This window comes from Gadus chalcogrammus, chromosome 12, assembly GCF_026213295.1.
Source record: "Gadus chalcogrammus isolate NIFS_2021 chromosome 12, NIFS_Gcha_1.0, whole genome shotgun sequence".
NCBI lineage: Eukaryota > Metazoa > Chordata > Actinopteri > Gadiformes > Gadidae > Gadus > Gadus chalcogrammus.
The window spans coordinates 4,373,227-4,383,248 of NC_079423.1; positions in this window are offsets into that span (position 1 = coordinate 4,373,227).

Consider the following 10,022-nt stretch of genomic DNA (forward strand, 5'->3'; position numbering starts at 1 on the left):
TGTTGCACATGCCTGTGTGTGTGTGTGTGTGTGTGTGTGTGTGTGTGTGTGTGTGTGTGTGTGTGTGTGTGTGTGTGTGTGTGTGTGTGTGTGTGTGTGTGCGTGTGTGTGTGTGTGTGTGTGTGTGTGTGTGTGTGTGTGTGTGTGTGTGTGATGAAGTCCACACACACCTACACATACATGTAGACACACATGTATGCATGCACGCACATGCATTTTTACACGCAGGCACATCCATGCAAACATGTATACGCCTGCATATATACTGAGGCACACACACACACACACACACACACACACACACACACACACACACACACACACACACACACACACACACACACACACACACACACACACACACACACACACACACACACACACACACACACACACACACACACACACACACACACACACACACACACACACACACAAACACACACACCAAATCTCCATTTAAAATGAGCTGCAGCACTCGTCCTCCAACAGAGCCTCTCACTCTAGACAATCAAACGCAGCCCGAGGCAGAGCCGGCACCCGCTTCTCGTTACAAGGACGCTTGCTGCATAGAACATTGAGAACAATGTTAGCACTGGGAAAAGTGTCTTTGATTAGTCTGCTTTGTGTGTTTTGTAAAATATGAAATTAAAATGATTTCCTGGAAAAAATCTTTCATTCAGAGGATGATCATTTCCTGGTCCTGTAAGACATGTTGTTTGATTGAGTTCACGTCTTATTTCCCAGTTGTGTTTCACTTTAACAACCCTGTTGGGTGCGGAGTCAAAGTGCTTCCACTGTGGCGGAACCAATCCCATCCACCCTGTTTTGTTCATGGTTTCACTCTGAACTGCGTCATGCTTTAGAACAGAAGCATGTGCCCCAAGGTCCCCTTCCAGGCATTTTGTCTTCTGCCTCTCGGATTACAATTCCCTCCAAAAGCAGAGAGCTTTGCCATGACAACCAGTGAATTAATGAAATTAATACTTTCTTAAGACGTGTTTTCTCTCTCTCTCTCTCTCTCTCTCTCTCTCTCTCTCTCTCTCTCTCTCTCTCTCTCTCTCTCTCTCTCTCTCTCTCTCTCTCTCTTGTGTGTGTGCGGTGTGGATAATCATAGCACGTTTTGTACCAAGTGCCATTTTAGAAGGAACCTATTATTTTTGTTTGTTTGTATAATGGTATGAGGACATCATTAATAAATGCCATCTCTAGCCTCGTGGCCACGGTCGAAGTGCTTCGCATTAAACGCGTTACTTTTTTTCACACGGTGACAACCATCACACTATGAACAGGTGAATGTTGGTTTTTATACTAAGACCACAAGATCCCCAACAACAGGATTTAACTAGCAACCCTCCCGGTATTGGTCCACCTTTTTTTTTTATGCTCTAAAAGGAGCCAAAGGTGTGGCAGCGAGTGTTATAGCAGTTCGTATACGTAGGGGCCATAACAGAGAAAGACTGTAGCATCGGATGCCTTTACCGTGTTGCATTGGTAGAATAAGCAACGATCAACACATCCCCTCTTTCCCCAGCTCTGTAAGGCTTTTATCTCAGAGGGCTAAAGCTTGTCACACACGAGGGGGTCGAACCTGAGAGAGCTGCCATCTGCACCCGGCCCTAAATAGCCTCTCAGCTGCCCCCTGCTGTTCTGGGATGGCGAGCGGTGAGGAGTGACCAACTCACAATAACAGTGATTACTAGTGATTACGGCTCCTTCAGTCAACCCAGCGTTCCGAGCAGGCGTCTGTGAGGCCGTTGTAGTGTTGGGTGGGATTGGAATGGTGCAGGAGGAGTTGGTGATGGAGATGACAGTATTGGGGTTGGTGCTGGGTGTGGTGATGTGCCGTTGTTGAAGGTGGAGATGGTTTTGACGGTTGGGGTGATGGTCTGGTCAATGGCGTATTTGGTGGTGTTGGTGGTGGGAACGTTTTTGGCGGGTTGGGTGATGGTCATGTCGGTGGCGTATGTGGTGGTGTTGGAGGTGGGAACGTTTTTGGCGGGTTGGGTGATGGTCATGTCGGTGGTGTATGTGGTGGTGTTGGAGGTGGAGATGGTTTTGGTGGGTGGGGTGATGGTCATGTCGGTGGTGTATGTGGTGGTGTTGGAGGTGCAAAGGGTTTTGGTGGGCGGGTTGATGGTGTAAGACAACGGTTAAAGAGATAGAAATGGTGGTGACCAGGGTAGAGATTATTGCGGCAAAAGTTCATAGAAATGGTGGTGTTGGTTGTGCTGATAGAGATGGGGCCGGATTTGGTGGTGGACATGATGGATTTGGTGTGGGTGGTGACAGTGTAAGACAACGGTAAAAGAGATAGAAATGGTGGTGACCGGGGTAGAGATAATCGTGGCAAAGTTCATAGAAATGGTGGTGTTAGTGGTGGTCAATATGGAGATGTATGTGGTGGTGGTGGTGGTGGTGCCTCACATATCTCCATCCATACCCCTTGGACATTTATCTGAAATGAAGACCGCAATCCTCTAAGAATGTGATTGCATCTCATCAGGTCAGTATAGTCCCTGCGTCATGCGTGCCAATCAACATTCAACGGCTTGCTATAGCCTGGTACCAGAACCAATCAGACTTGATTACCATGCCTTTATCTTGAAACCCTGGCTCATCACTGACAGTATGTAAATATACATATCCCATCCGCCCTTCAAATTGGGTTTACGACTCGGTGAAGTGGAACCGAATAATCTGTTTGGGCTACTTATGTAGTTATTTCTGTGTGTGTGTGTGTGTGTGTGTGTGTGTGTGTGTGTGTGTGTGTGTGTGTGTGTGTGTGTGTGTGTGTGTGTGTGTGTGTGTGTGTGTGTGTGTGTGTGTGTGTGTGTGTGTGTGTGTGTGTGCGTGTGTGTGTGTGTGTGTGCGCTTGTGGCGACTCTCCTCACTGAGGCCTGATCTCCTCCGGCCTGTTCCCCGAGATGAGGGACAGCTGGCCACTCTCCAATGAGATGGCAGGAGAGAGAGAGTGGGATGGATGGAAAGAGGAAGAGGAATTGAGGGAAGGATGGACACACACACACACACACACACACACACACACACACACACACACACACACACACACACACACACACACACACACACACACACACACACACACACACACACACACGCATCTGTGTGTGTCTGGGTGAAGGTAGCCCTCCTCCCGGACACGCGGAGTGGAGATCATCAAGGGTTTGTCACCTGTTACTCGCCCTCTATATCTCTCTCTCTCTCTGATAAATAGACACCTGTTTCTCTCCTTGACTCCCTCTCTCTCCTTCACTCTTTCCTGTAGAGAAGTGAGTCCAACACCATGGAAAAACATTTTCTTTCCAAAATATATGTGCACATACCTTTCATCTCATCTTTATCATGGTTGATGACTCAACAGTGGAATGCTGTGTGGAGGATCAACACAAATAGAGGGTGAGACACAGCAATGTCTCTCTTTTTTTTAACGTGGTAATGGCAATGTATCTTTTTTAATGCACTTATTCATTATCAGTAACTATCAGTAACTGATCGATTAAAACCACAAAATAACATTATCAGGAGCGAGATCATTTCTGTGTCTTTCTGTCTGTTTCTCTGTCCGTCCGTCCCTTCAATTTCAAAGCCTTACTTTCCCTAACAAGCACTTCTTGTGTCTCTCGTCTCTGGCGACTTGTGCCATACAGCAAGGCAGCCCAGAACGGCAGAGTCTCCATGGCGATGAGAGAAGTGGTGGCGGGGGTGGTGGGGAGGAAGGGAGGGAGTGAGGGGTGTGAGAGCTCATGTGGAGATCTCTATTGAACTGAAGGAGAATGATGAACATGAGAAATATGGGAGTATGTGTGCTTATGTTTGTACATGTGAATGTGTCTGCATATATGTGTGTCTATGTGTTTGTGTTTGTGGGTTTGTGCATGTGCTTGCGTGCCTGTGTGTGTTTGCGCGTGTGTGTGATGGTTTTGTAAACGTGTGTGTCAAAATGTGTGTGTGTGTGCTTGTACACCATCCCAATGTACTAAAGATCCCTTCAGACTTATGTTGCCTCTTAGAATAAGATTGTTTAAAAAGGTTATCACTTTCACTCATATTACTCATGTTTAGAGGTTAAGCTGGAAATGGATTTTGACATGAAAGACTGAATGAATGAATGAATGAATGAATGAATGAAAGACGTTGCGGTGAAATACCAGCAGGCGAAAATGTTTATATTTTTTCATGAATCTTTTCTTCCATTTTCTTCTCACCCCCATCATTTATTTATTGATTTATTTTCTTCTTGCTGTAAATGTTCTTCTTCATACCTGCATTAATCATGTGTCATGAGGGACCTTGGCTCTCTCTCTCTCTCTCTCTCTCTCTCTCTCTCTCTCTCTCTCTCTCTCTCTCTCTCTCTCTCCATCTACACACCATCATCCTTCCCCATCGGTCTACATCACACTTCCCTTTCCCCAAGGCTTTGTCTTACTCTCTCTCTGCCATCAGGTACTGCGTTGCCATGGGGATTTCAGCCGCTAAGAGGGAGGCAGGGAGACAAATGTGTCATCGCTTACATTCCGAAACATTCGGCGAAGGCCGTGGTGTTAAACTGTTTATCAACCTGATGGAGGTGACTCACCACACCGCGCCACCCGAATCTCCACCCAGACAAGCACACACACACCCGATCCATCAGCCCCGAAAGAGGGGCAGGAAGCGAGAGGGGGAGCGGCGGGAATGGGGAGAGGGGACTTGCAGTCAGAAACAGACTTATTACACATTTTTTCATGCTTTGGCAATATAAATAGATGCCATGTTTCAATGCCAAAAAGCCCTTTTGAATTGAATTGTCAGACGGGCAGACACAGAGAGAGACTGGCGGTAAGACAGACACACACACAGACTGACGGAAGAGACAGACAGAGACAGGCAGAGAGAGGCAGACAGACAGACTGGGACAGAGGCAGGTGCTTCTCCAATGAAGGCGGGAGTAAATCAGCCTGTCAGTGTGGGGGCCAGGGGCCACCACTTATTGTCCAATAGAAGTGTGTGTTCATCCATTCACATGTGTACACATGCAGGTACATTGTGTGCTGGCATGGTGCTATTTTCCTATTGTTTTAAAGTGTGTATCAGTCACACCATAGCTCTGACTCCTCCTCCTGCAGGGGCTTTATGTAAAGACTCTATACGTGCGTTTCTCTTTCTTGACCATCATGCCTTTCTGCTGTGTGGCCCGCCTCCTATTCATACATATACCCCCCCCCCAGGGTCCAACCAACATCCCCAATTAGCCCCCCCCCCAACATCCCCCTGCCTACATTGAGTCGGACCAGTTTCCATGGCAACCCCATACAGCTGCACATCCCATTGGCCATTTGTGAATTCAAAACGAAGATCAATTAGTAATGATGTCACTGCCTCCGTGAGCCACTCAAATCCAGGTTTCATCCTTGCTGTATGTGTGTGTGTGTGTGTGTGTGTGTGTGTGTGTGTGTGTGTGTGTGTGTGTGTGTGTGTGTGTGTGTGTGTGTGTGTGTGTGTGTGTGTGTGTGTGTGTGTGTGTGTGTGTGTGTGTGTGTGTGTGTGTATGTGCGTCTGCGTTTGTGTGTGTGTGTGTGTGTGTGTGTGTGTGTGTGTGTGTGTGTGTGTGTGTGTGTGTGCGTGTGCGTGTGTATAAGGTATGATTGCGGGGGTTTGCAAACAGTGTTAAGGAACAGGTCTGATTGGCAGAGCCCAGCTCTGACGAAGATGATAACGAGGGTGATGAAGGTTTCGCTCGAGGACCCTGAGTCACCACTCGGCGTAGGAGGCGACACACAATCCCAGACGCACGCACGCACACACACACACACGCACAGGCACACACACACACACACGCACAGGCACACACACACACACACACACACAGACACACACACACACACACACACACACACACACACACACACACACACACACACACACACACACACACACACACACACACACACACATACACTAACAATTTAGCAACTAGTTGTAATGTCCAGAGAGAGAGAGAGAGAGAGAGAGAGAGAGAGAGAGAGAAAACACGTCTTAAGAGAATTTGAAGATGGGATTTCTGAAGGCTTTCTCCTCTTACTTATCTCCGCAGTAGACAACATTGACCAAACCCATATGAACAGGTTGATTTGATCAAGAGTTGTTGGCAATTATATAGAGAAGCAGAGCCATTTTCAATTGATCTAATATTCTTTTCAGATATTACTCCATTTCTTCGATTTTACTGTTATGCTGGCCTTGTGTTTAATATCAAAGTTACCACAATACCTTTTGATATAATGACTTCATCAACATGATTGCTGATCAGCTTTGGATAGGCCTATCTGAATATTCATACAAAGGGGACTCTTTCCAGGCTCTTATTGCAAATAAAAACCGGTTGTTTATAAGGCTGTTTTAATATAGACTGTCCTATGAACGGTTATAAATACAACGCACTCTGCGTGTATTCATCAAGATGCCGTTTCAAAGCGGCTGGTGCTGTCCCTGGTGCTGATCTGTAAAACCACTTTCTCCTCCTTCTCTTCGAGACGACTCGAGCCCTGAGTCTCAAAACACGCACACACTGCAGCCGTTCATTAAAGTTGCATGACTTCTCCCGTGTACGGTTTAACCGTGTTGTTTTAACGTGCAAATCATCATACTGCGAGCGTGCGTGTGTAAGTATTTGCGTGCGGATGGCGTTAATAATAGGCTAGTACAAACTCCAGAGTGACGGTTTACAACAGCTGCCCTTCGAAGAAGATGCTCGGCCACCGTCTCACCTCCGATGTGTGTGAGAGAGAGAGGGAGAGGGAGTGAGTGAGAGGGAGGGAGGAAGAGTGAGAGAGAAAGAGAGAGAGAGAGAGGGGGAGAGAGAGAGAGAGAGAGAGAGAGAGAGAGAGAGAGAGAGAGAGAGAGAGAGAGAGAGAGAGAGAGAGAGAGAGAGAGAGAGAGAGAGAGAGAGAGAGATTGTCTGAGAGGGGGGAGGAGGAAGATGGAGAGAGAGAGGCACGGTAAGTAAGCCAGGGATGTGCTTATTTGAAATGCGCAGCGCATTCTTCTCCAGCGGGCGGAGAGACGAGTCGCAGAGGTCCGCAGGACAAGGTGCTCTACCCTCATCATCATCCCAATTAGGCTCCGTTTCTCTTTTAAAAACCCGGATCACATATTTGAAGGATCTTCTTTTTTTTTTGCCACATTTAGCGACGAGCTGAAGTTATTGTCGGTCCGAGCAGATTGGAATCCCCCCCCCCAACCCCCCCCCCCTCACCATCTCTGTAGAAGCTGCTCCGGGGGACAGCGTGCCGGGTTGGAGGTTGTGGCTGCTGCTCTGGAGGAACCTTGATTTGACGGTAAATGAATTCAATCCAATCTCAAACAAAAAATACATAGATCAATAGAGCTTGACGTTTTTTATTCCAAATGCTCAATCCCACAGAGTAAATGTGTTATTAAAGGGCGCTGCAGAGAGCCGTACCAAGAAGGATACGGGCAGGGATCGAAATGATCACGCCGGGATGTTGCGGCATGTGTCCGGGTTCAGCCCGGGGGGGCCCGCGCCTTTAACGCCTTTTAATCACGGGTGGTATACACCCGCAGTCTGGAGCAGACTCAGACTGCCCAATGAAAGAATTCCACAACCCTTTTGTAACAAGAAATTAAGGGCGTTTCACACACACACACACACACACACACACACACACACACACACACACACACACACACACACACACACACACATATATATATATATATATATATATATATATATATATATGAACGAATATACACCAATATATATGTATACATATACACATTATTATAATATAACAATATAAACGCTTGGCTTTTATGTTTGTAAGCCGTTGGCCCATGGTGGCTCCCGCTATTTTCTACAGAGGAATGGCTTGGATAAGAAAGGATGAGCTGCAGAGGTTTGAAATATAAAACAATGCACTGAGTATGTCAAAATAGTCCATGCAAGTGCAGGGATTAAATCACTGAACTGAACATAACTAAATGGTCTCTAACTCAATTTGTAAGCAAAATAATGAATTGTAGGCTTTTAAAGTAGGCCTATTACAAACATACATCATGTAATAAAATAAAAACAATATATACAATAAAGATTTTCCCTGTATCTTGGGCGGAATTGTTAATACAATTAAGCCTCTGAGAACTCACTTATTCCCGCAGTCGTGGGTTGGAGCGTTGCCTGCTGTCTGGACGCTTTGTATAAACATCTGCCCCAACCCCCCCCCCCCCCCCCATAACACCAGCTCCCCTCAAATCTGTCGTCTGGGGTGCTGTATGGTTCACAGGGTGTTTGTGTGTGTTTGTGGGTGTGTGTGTGTGTGTGTGTGTGTTTATTTGTGTGTGTGTGTGTGTGTGTGTGTGTGTGTGTGTGTGTGTGTGTGTGTGTGTGTGTGTGTGTGTGTGTGTGTGTGTGTGTGTGTGTGTGTGTGTGTGTATATGTTTATATTCCTATTGTTTATGTGTGTATGTGTTTGCGGTGCGCGTGTGGTGTGTGTGTGTGTGTGTGTGTGTGTGTGTGTGTGGTTGCATGCGCATATGCATGTGTAGGCCTACATAAGAGTGTTTGTGGGTATCTGAACCATCAAATTTGTGCCCTGCACACACACACACACACACACACACACACACACACACACACACACACACACACACACACACACACACACACACACACACACACACACACACACACACACACACACACACACACACACACACACACACACACACACACACAGCCCTCCAGCTAGATGCTTTAAAGACCATTACTAGCTCAATGGCTCCTGGAAGCCTCCCATCTCCAACAAGCACAGCTTTATTTACACCGTTCTAGTATTTGAAATGGTAACAGAGGTGTTTTCTGTGTTTTATTTCTATTATACAATGTGCACATTCTTTTTAGCTGTGTTTCCTAGCGTAACACAGAGAGAGATATGAGACGGCATAATGGGACTTTATATTGTATCTTATATCTCTGGAATTATTGAGTTTGCTCATTTTGTGCAATGGATCCATGCAGAAATGACATGAATCTGTAGACTACTTCATTTTTTTCATACTTAAGTTCTCAAGCACTCAATACGTTTTGTACTTCTTGAGGAAGATGTTCAATGGCGGACCCTTTACTTTAATCAAAGTAGTTTTGTTTAAAAAAGTTGTTTTTATTGATAATCGTGAGAACCCCTAAATTAGATTTTAGCATGTTATGGCATCTACATGGTTAACATAGCAGGTGCTAACATCTAAACAGTTAGACCAACTAGGGTGGTCTAACTGTTTTCTCCCGTTTCTACCCCAAGCACATAATCACCCCACCCCAAACTGTTCACGGACTCCCTGTAAAGACCAGAACAACAACAGCATAGTCTCATGCACCCCGGCAAAAGTTTTCTTCTACTGTATCAGAAATCCTGTCACTGTCGCAATACTCCCCAAAGAAAAACCAACCCCTGCTGTGTGTAGCCCTGGTCATGCGTCTTCGTTCCTATCGGTAGGAACGGAGATGCACACACACACACACACACACACACACACACACACACACACACACACACACACACACACACACACACACACACACACACACACACACACACACACACACACACACACACACACACACACACACACACACACACACACACACACACACAAACACACACTCACACACATAAACACACACACAGACATACTCATACTTATAATAATAATAATAATAATAAATGAAATTTATATAGCGCTTAATATAGTACTCTAAGACGCTTAAAGTAAGACACTTACACATACAATGTTCACATTTTGAAAGCATGATAACTTTTTTAAGTTGTCTTTGCCAGCGTCGGAGAGAGAGTGAGCAATGAGAGAGAATACGGGTCTTAAGCGTCGCTATTTACGTCACAGTATCTTAAGAGAGGTTATTGAGATGGTTCACTGCTCAAATTAAACATTTTATAGTGCTGATAAAACGAGTACACCCCAAGGCCGACTGAAACTACATA